This window comes from Clupea harengus, chromosome 16 (assembly GCF_900700415.2).
Source record: "Clupea harengus chromosome 16, Ch_v2.0.2, whole genome shotgun sequence".
NCBI classification, from domain to species: domain Eukaryota; kingdom Metazoa; phylum Chordata; class Actinopteri; order Clupeiformes; family Clupeidae; genus Clupea; species Clupea harengus.
Window position 1 is genome coordinate 27,283,882 of NC_045167.1, and position 10,000 is coordinate 27,293,881.

Here is a 10,000-nt window from a genome sequence, read left to right on the forward strand (position 1 = left end):
GTAGTGTATATGGGGTGTGTGTGGTGTGTATGGGTGTGGGTGTGGTGAGTGGAAATCAGTGTAATCTGCGGCGCTGCCCGTCCGTCATTCAGCTGGATTAGAGTAATACTCCTGCTGTTCCGCCTGGATTAACCCCCCAGCCCCCACCGCTCTCCACCGCTGGCATTTGATGGCCACGGCACGTGGCACGTGTGCATGGGGACTCACCAGGACATAATATTGCAACATTAAACCCCTTTACACACACACACACATAGAGTGACCATAACAAAGAAGCCAAACACACACACACACACACACGTACATTACTGCCGTAGCAAATCTCTGTGCATTTCCAGTGATGTTGCTGCTTGGTCAATTCGCTGCCTCATGCTAAGCTGCTTTGGGTGGTGCACACACACAGACACACACACATTTGCGATACTAACACTCTGTGTAAGCTCTGAGCAGGGATGGTCATGTGTGTGTGTGTGTGTGTGTTGTGTGTGTGTGTGTGTGTGTGTGTTGTGTGTGTGTGTGTGTTTGGCTTCTTTGTTATGGTCATTCTATGTGTTCCTACTTTTGTTCTTGAGTCTGGCCCAATCTTACTGGAGGGGTTCAGATTTAACCAAACAAACACCACGTAATGTGTGTGTGTGTGTCTGTGTCATGTCTCTCTCTCCTGTAGCAGCATGTCTCTCTCTCTCCTGTACCAGCATGTCTCTCTCTCTCTCTCTCTCCTGTAGCAGCATGTCTCTCTCTCTCTCCTGTCTCTCTCTCTCACCTCTCTCTCTCTCTCTCCTGTAGCAGCATGTCTCTCTCTCTCTCCTGTAGCAGCATGTCTCTCTCTCTCCTGTCTCTCTCTCTCCTGTAGCAGCATGTCTCTCTCTCTCCTGTCTCTCTCCTGTAGCAGCATGTCTCTCTCTCTCCTGTCTCTCTCTCTCTCTCTCTCCTGTCTCTCTCTCTCCTGTCTCTCTCTCCTGTCTCTCTCTCTCACCTGTCTCTCTCTCTCAAATTCAAATTCAAATTCAAATTCAAAAAGGCTTTATTGCCATGACTGCATACAATACAACGTTGCCAAAGCATGTTTACATAAAATGTACAAGCACAATAAACATAAATAAATAAAAACAAACAATAAGTTATAGGTGGTAACAATGTGGTATAGAAACATATAACAGGTTCATTGTTAATTATTAAACATTAAATATTAGTTATCTGGGACAGGGGGTTCATGTTATTGTGGAGCTCATGACATGCTGATACATATTTTGCTGCCAGTCTACAGCAGTCCTCCCTCTCCCAGTAGAACTGAGAGTCTGTCCAGATCATTTAGATGTTGGAATTCTGGGAATATTTGTGTTATTTTGTCAAAATAATAGTCTCTAAGACTTTGGTTATGGTTGCAGTAATCAGGAAGTGTAGCTCCGTCTCTACTGTTCCCTGGTTACAGAAGGAGCACAGCCTCTCCTCTCTGGGTAGCCAGGTCTGTCTGTGTCGGCCGACTTCTACTGCCAGGTTGTGCTCACTCAGTCTGTATTTTAGTTAAAGTTTTCCGCATTTTTTTATCAGACACTGTGGTCAGGTAATTTGCCACGGTGTACTGTCTGTTTAGTGATACATATGTTTCTAATTTGTTCTGGGATTTTGTTAATTTTGCCCAGTGATCTCTATATTTTTCTTTTTCTTTCATAATGATTTGGTTGGGTCTGATTATCTGAGATCTTGAGTTTTGAGGCTGAGGTCGTCGTTGTGTAATGACCTGGGTGGGTGATGGTTCACCCAGCCTCAGGACAAGTAAGCAGAGGGGACTCCTTTGTGGGTTCAACTCCTGGCAGCATAGGGCTTTGTAGGAAAAGGAGAGTGGGTCACTTGTTTTAATATGATTCCAGAAATTTAGGGCTTGTTTTTGGATCTTTAATATTAGAGGGTATTGGCCTAATTCAGCTCTACATGCAGAGTTGGGAGCTTTTCTCTGCACTCTCTCTTCTCTCTCTCCTTCCTGTCTCTCTCTCTCTCCTTCTTCTCTCTCTCTCCTTCTCTCTCTTCCTCTCCTTCTGTCTCTCTCTCTCTTCTCTTCTCTCTCTTCTCTCTCTCCTGTCCTTGTCTCTCTCTCTCTCCTCTCTCTCTTCTCTCTCTCTCTCTCTCTCTTGCTTTCTCTGAGTGCATGCTGGGAGCGAGTGGGAAACGCGGAAACGTGAGTGAGTGAGGAGCACTGGCCGCTGTGCCAGGAACGACTGTTCTTTCCAAACTTTTCTAGCTTTTTCTATCCTTATATTTAATGTACTTTTTTCTCTAGAACATTAAGGTTTATTTTTGTTTTGGTTAGTGAAAACAGCACGTAGGGTGTTTTTGTTTGTTTTGTGTGTGGTGTTTCCCGGGCGTCTGCTCCCAGCGTTGTGCTGGTGGTATGGCTGTCCCTGGTATGGGTTTTGAACAGCTTACGAGGCGTCATGGAATCAAAATTGCATCGACTGCCAGCGTAGAAGATTGTAGTTTGGTTATTGGAGAAATTGTAGGGCATGGTAATATTTTATCAGCGGCCCGCATGAACAACGCTGTTGTTCTGTTTTTGAGAACCACTGAAATGGCCAACGAGGTAGTTGAAAGTGGAGTATCGATCAATGGTGTTTTCACATCTGTCCTTCCACTTTCTACCCCGTCCAAAAGAGTAACCTTGTCGAACGTACCACCATTCATTAAAGATGAGGTTTTATTACAAACGCTTTCACGGCATGGTAAAGTAGTGTCGCAGATCAAGAAGATTCCAATTGCGAGTAAATCTCCGCTTTTAAAACATGTCATGTCTTTTAGGCGTTTCGTGTACATGGTTTTAAAAGATAACAAAGATGAATTAGATCTGACACTGAATGTAAAGGCTGATAACTTTAATTATGTTGTTTATGCAACCACGAACTTTATGAGATGTTTTGGTTGCGGTCTAACTGGACATCTCATACGCGCTTGTCCCGATAAACGAGGAAATTCAGATGATGCTTCTGGACAGAGCGAAAACGTTGGTAGGCCTAGTGGTGATGCAGGGGAGAAGCAGGCTGCCGAGACTGGTGAACCTTGTGCTGGTGAGACGGCAACCATTTCACCTACTGTCGGTGAGACAGACGACGCAGATGTTCCTCAGGAACAAGGAAAAAATACGTCAGATTCACTAAATGAGATGGCAAGTTCGGAGGGAAGTGTTGTGGACAATGCCGAACGTGAAAGCGCAGATGTTCTACAAGACAACAATGTTACATTAACTGACAATAGTGAAGTCCAGACAGCAACGGATGTAAATCTAATGGAAATGGATGCAAGAATTTTTAAACTACCCCCAGAGAAGAGAAAACGCTCTCATGTAAATAAAAGTGCTAAAAAGAAACTCGTTGACTTAAGCTCGTCTGATGCCGAGAGTGAGAGTGATTTCTCAGACTGCAGCATAACTTGCAGTTTGCATCAGAGTGGGTATAACCGCACTTACAGCAGTGATGACGTTAAAACGTTTCTGAAGGAAACAAAGCATGTGAGAAATGTACGAATTGATGATTATTTCCCTGATGTGGAACAGTTCATTTCAAAGACGAGGTCATTTATGCATGAGGGCTGTTTTACTGAACAGGAGGTCTACCGTTTGAAAAAAATGCTGACCAAGCTTAAGGTTCTATTGAGTAGCAATGACAAAGCCTAAATTATTGTCTTCTGTGATGGAAGTGTGTGTACAGCTCTTTTTATTTTTATTCTTTATCATGGGTGAAATTCGTGTTGCCTCTTTAAACATAAAACGGGGCTAATGAGGAACAGAAAAAGAGAGCTGTTTTGTTTGAAACGATAAAACAAAAAAAGTTTGATATTGTTTTTGTTCAGGAAACGCATTCTGATGCGTTGAATGCAGTGACTGGGCAAAGAATTTGAATGGGCTGTCTGTTTTAAGCCACAATCACCTCAAATAGTGGTGGGGTTGCTATTTTATTTTCTCGCACTTTTACCCCCCTATCATATCAAGTTGAGGAAATTGCCAAAGGTAGACTTTTGAAAGTAAAAGCCCAATTTGAAAATCATTTTTTGTTTTTATTTGTGTCTATGCCCTACTATGGCAATTGACAGAATGCTTTTTTAAATAGTCTGGAAAATGCCTTACATGGTTTTGATTCACAGAGTTTTTACTTCTGGGAGGGGATTTTAACTGTACTGAAAAAGCCATAGACAGGAACCATGTTGAGCCGCACATGCCCTCACGAAGACGGCTCATTGAGTTGAAAAATTCAAATGTCCTTGTGGACATTTGGAGGAATTTCCACACTAGTGACAGGCCAGTATACATGGGTTCATGCGTATAACAATCTATTGTCTTTGGCCAGACTGGATAGGTTTTATGGTTTTAAACACCAGCGTAGTATTTTTAGAAACTGCTCCATCATTCCAGTCGGTTTTTCAGACCACAGTTTAGTTGTTTGTTCTTTTTCTTTAAATTCTGTTAAGCCAAAAAGTTCCTACTGCATTTTAATACTAATTTATTGTCTGATGTCCATTTTAAGGATGTGTTCACATACTTTTGGAATGATTTTAGAACAACAAAACCTTCCTTCCAGTCATTACAGCAGTGGTGGGATTTGCCAAGGTGCAGATAAGACAGCTAAGTCAAGAGTACACTGTCAATGTCACAAGGGACATAACTCAAAGCATGGAAACATTAGAAAAAAGAAATAATTGAGCTTCAGAACTTAGCTGAAAACACAGGCCAGCAGGCCCACACTGAAAATTTTAGAGTTAAGAAAATGAATTGGCTAAACTACTAGGTATAACAGCACAGGGAGCTCTGGTCAGGTCCCGCTTCCAAAGTGCGGAGTTGATGGATGCACCATCAAAATTCTTTTTTAATTTGGAGAAAAAAAATGGACAAAAAAGATTTATTCATGCTCTACGTTCAGAGGATGGGACACTGCTGTCTGACCATGCCGACATACGCAGGAGAGCAGTTGGCTTCTATGAGGAGCTATACAAAAGCGAGATCTTCCAGAACCAGGCTGAGGACAGTGTCTTTCTTGACAAATTACCTCAGGTGTCCACAGAGGCTAATGTAGACCTCGGTAGGGCTTTGACCCTAGAGGAACTGGACATAGCCCTCCAAGGGATGCAATGTGCCAAAGTTCCGGGCGTCGATGGCATTCCTATTGATTTTCATAAGTCCTTTTGGCCCGAAATGGGTGAAGATATACTGGCTGTACTTAGTGACAGTTTAGCCAAGGGGCGACTGCCACTGAGTTGCCGCAGAGCGGTGCTCTCTCTGCTGCCCAAAAAAGGTGACCTGAATGACATAAAGTCATGGAGGCCTGTGTCATTACTCTGTAGTGAGTATAAACTGCTCTCTAAAACATTGGCCAATAGACTGAGCAAGGTTTTGGAGCAGGTCATCCACCTTGACCAGACCTATTGTGTACCAGGTAGACTAATTCACAATAATATCTCTTTTATCAGAGATATCTTTGATTTAGGCAAGTTTTTTAACCTGGAGTTTGGTCTGGTATCTATAGACCAAGAGAAGGCATTTGACAGGGTTGAGCACAACTATTTGTGGAGTGTTCTGGCAGCTTTTGGCTTTAGTCCACATTTTATTGATTTAATAAGAGTTCTGTATTGTGACATTGAGAGTATGCTCAAAGTTAATGGTGACTTGTGTGCTCCTTTTAAAGTGCATAGGGGTGTTAGACAAGGATGTGCCTTGTCTGGTATGCTATATGCCTTGGCAATAGAGCCCCTTTTAATAAGGCTAAGAAAAGAGCTACATGGGGTGACTATTCCAAATTGTGGAAATGCCTTTCAGGTGTCTGCATATGCCCGTAAGCGGGCAGAGGGATGTGAATGTGATGTTGAATATGTTTGAAGATTTTAGAGCCATTTCCTCTGCAAAAGTTAACTGGTCTAAAAGTACAGCTATGCTGGTTGGGAAGTGGTCAGATGGAGGGCCATGTTTACCAGATAGCTTACATTGGACCAGGGAAGGTTTTAAATATCTTGGAGTATTTCTAGGGGATGAAAAGTTCATACAGAAAAATTTTGAAGGTTCTGTAGAAAAAATAAAGGGACGCCTTCACAACTGGAAGTTTTTAATTAGTAAATTGTCTTACAGAGGGCTTGTCCTTATTATTAACAATTTGGCTGCATCCTCCCTCTGGCATCGGCTTGCTTGTATAGATCCTCCAACACACCTGCTGTCTAAAATCCAGTCAATCTTGGTAAACTTCTTCTGGGACAATCTGCATTGGGTACCACAGAATGTTTTATATCTGCCCAAAGGGGAAGGTGGACATGGACTTATTCACTTACAGAGCAGAACAGCGGCTTTTCGCCTACAGTTTGTGCAGCGTCTACTCACAGGGCCTGTGGACTGTGGTTGGAAGTCTGTGGCTTGTGCCATCTTACGAACTTTTGATGGATTGGGACTGGAGAGGAATTTATTCTTGGTGGATCCGAAGAAGATCAACCTGAGCAGATTCCCCATATTTTACTCAAATCTTTTTAAAGTCTGGTCTCTTTTAACAGTGCAAAGGGCACACAGCACAAGTTCTCTTTACTGGTTTTTAAAGGAACCTCTGATCTATGGCTCAAGACTGGACATAACTTGTGAAAAGCCAATTCATGCAGTTACTTTTAGCCTGCTCAGGTCTGGAGTCACCACACTAGGCCACTTATTTAGGTTGGCTGGATCAGACTTTGGGAATACCAGGAATGTTGCAGATCATTTGGGTGTGAGATCCATCCGTGTTATTGCCCAACTCCTGGAGAAATGGCGGGCTTCATTAACAAGTGGAGAGTTACAAATGCTGGAGACTTCATCAGTGGGTTGTGCAGTCCAGACTGCAGTGATCCTTTCCCTAACTTTACTTTGTCTCCCAATCTTATGGATTGCACTGGGATTTATTTGCAATGTGATGAATTGACATTCTTGGGTCCAAAGCCAGCAAAGGGTAAAGCCTTGTACCAAACGTGTGTTAAGTCCTTAAATAGAAAGATACTGGACAAGAGAACAGACACACCCTGGCGTACTGTTTTGCAGGTAGAGGAGAGTTTTAAACCTCAATGGAGAGCGTTTTACAAGTCACCATTGACAAAGAAAATTGGGGATTTGCAGTGGAGAATTCTGCATGGTGCTGTTGCAGTCAATGCATTTGTTTCTGTTTTAAACCCCGATGTAGGCCAAGAGTGCCCATTTTGTTTTTCAAGAGAAACTGTATTTCATGCTTTTATGCAGTGTGTGAGGCTAAGACCTTTATTTGCTATTTTGCAAATGCTCTTTGTTCAGCTTCACGAAATCTTTTCATCAGAGACTTTTATCTTTGGTTTTAAATATGTACGGAAACAACGTTATAAATGCCAACTGATAAATTTCATTCTTGGTCAAGCAAAAATGGCTATCTATGTCAGTCGAAGAAACAAAGTTGAGCAAATGTCTAGTGAAGACTTGGTATTAGTTTTCTCAATTTTAGTGAGATCTCGTATTTTAATTGATTTTCGTTTCTATAAGGCAATGAAAAACCTTGATTCATTTGAACAGACATGGTGTCACTGTGGTGCGCTGTGTAAAATTGAGGATGAAAATGTGTTTTTTGCTACTTTTTTGAAGAGGGCTGGATCCCCTGATTAAATCATATGTTTTGTTTTTTGTATTTTTTTTTGTATATTTATTCATTCAATATTGTGTCAAATGATCTGATAATGTTCTTGTGTGTTTTTCAAAGCTTATAATAAAAAGTTGTTGAAAAATAAAAAAAAAATAAAAAATCTCTCCCTCTCTCTCTCTCTCTCTCTCCTCCTCCCTCCCTCTCTTTCCCTCTCTCTCTCTCCGTCTCTCTCTCTCTCCCTCTCTCTCTCTCTCTCTCTCTCTCTCTTTATTCTACACACACATATTAAACCCTTCCACAGTCCAACAGCGTTGCTTTGAGTAAGTGGCGATTAGTGGTGGAATGTTCCGGCATCGCCAGACTTGCCCTGTGCGGCCCCCGGTGCCCCCCCTGTGGGTGAAGAGTGTGTGTGTCTGTGTGTGTGTGTGTGTGTGTGTGTGTGTGTGTGTGTGTGTGTGTGAGAGAGAGAGAGTGTGTTTCAGACAATGATCTCACCTCTAAACCCTGCGGCTGAGAACAGCTCACACATTTACAGTAAACACCCCCCCACACACACACACACACACACTCCATCCCCCACTGACAAAACCTGGCATCACATCCACAAACCTTAACCAGACCTTTACCAGCTTCACATGTACCAGGCCACACAAGTTCATCAGATCATTCACAGACCTGTCTCAGTGTGTGTGTGTGTGTGTGTGTGTGTGTGTGAGACCCTCTCTCCTGAGGGAGTGTGTGTGTGTGTGTGAACTGTCTCAGCCCCCCGGAACATTCCGTTTTGAAGGGCCATGGCCCAATTCCTACTTATATTGTTTATTAATGAAATAATACTGAAGTATAACTTAGTAGCTAACTAGTTTATATTAGGGCTGCAACAATCGAATATTTTAGGAATCGAGTATTCCATCGATTATTCGAGTAATCGGATAAAAAGTACTTTTGCGTTTTTAAACAACAATATCAATAATATAGCTGCAAGCAGCGATGCGGATTCCTCCAAAGATTGCGAAACCAGGGGGAAATGTATATTCTTCACAATTTTGGAAAGAAGAGTAAAAGAAGGAAAGAAGAGTGGAAGAAGGAAAGAATAGAGGAAAGAAGAGTGAAGAAGGGAAAAAAATAAGTGTCTTGCAGAAAGACGCTTTGACAGGGAATTGAACTAACAACATTCTGATTACTAAACGACTTCTCTACCACTGTACCACTGTCACCTAGATTGAGATCTCAAAGATTTGCTTACATATTACTTCACTTCCTGTTTGGCGGCTTTTCTGCTGAATTTGAGTGGCTATACTGGAAAAACGGTTGTAGAAGATTTTACCAAAATTGTAGGAGGAGTAAGCTTTCAAATGTTTTTTGATAAAACCGGGAATAACAGAAAATCTATACAAGCGAAAATTGGCGCCATTGAACGTTAAATTCGTCTTTATCCAATGAATCCAATGGTACCTCATTTTTGAAAATCGGTCAAACGGTTCAAAAGTTACAGTGTTAACAAAAGTCCAACTTTGACCCGTTGGTGGCGCTAGTGTGGTCTAGTGGGAGACATGAAACTTGGTGTGAGTAAAGAAGGGACTGTCCTTAATGAGTGTGCCAAATTTCAGAAAAAGTTACCATATGGGATTTGAGAAAAATTGTAGGAGGAGTAAGCTTTCAAAGGTTTTTTGATAAAACCGGTAATAGCGGAAAAATCTATACAACCGAAAATTGGCGCCATTGAACGTCGAATTCGTCTTGATCCAAGGAATCCAATGGTACCTCATTTTTGAAAATCGGTCAAACGGTTCAAAAGTTGTGTGTGTTAACAAAAGTCCAACTTTGACCCGCTGGTGGCGCTAGCGTGGTCTAGTGGGAGACATGAAACTTGGTGTGAGTAAAGAAGGGACTGTCCTTAATGAGTGTGCCAAATTTCAGAAAAAGTTACCATACGGTTCTAGGGGCTGCCATTGACTCCCATGGTACAAGAATAATAAAGCCTACAATAACAATAGGTTTGACGGAGGAATCCTAATAATGTCACGCAACATGACAAGCCTGTTAAAATGACCAAGCAATTGACTGTTATTCCTGTCAAAACGGGTTTTTATTCCAAGTCCAACACTTTAACATCTCTAACACTTTAATATCTCATCCATATTACATTAAACAGTCAAAATTTTAACTTAACAGGATGAACCCATCCTTGTTACATCGAATCAACATAAGAACAGAACATAGCTAAATCTCCGCTTAGCATGCTAATCGCTACTAATAGCAACGTGCGCTCGCATGTAGCCCAAATACACGATCTATCACAAGAGTAACTTCATGAAAACACTTACTTTCATAAGGGACGCACACAATGCCTCACATAAATGTCGAACAATAATGATTTAAGCACTCGAAACATATAACTTATAACA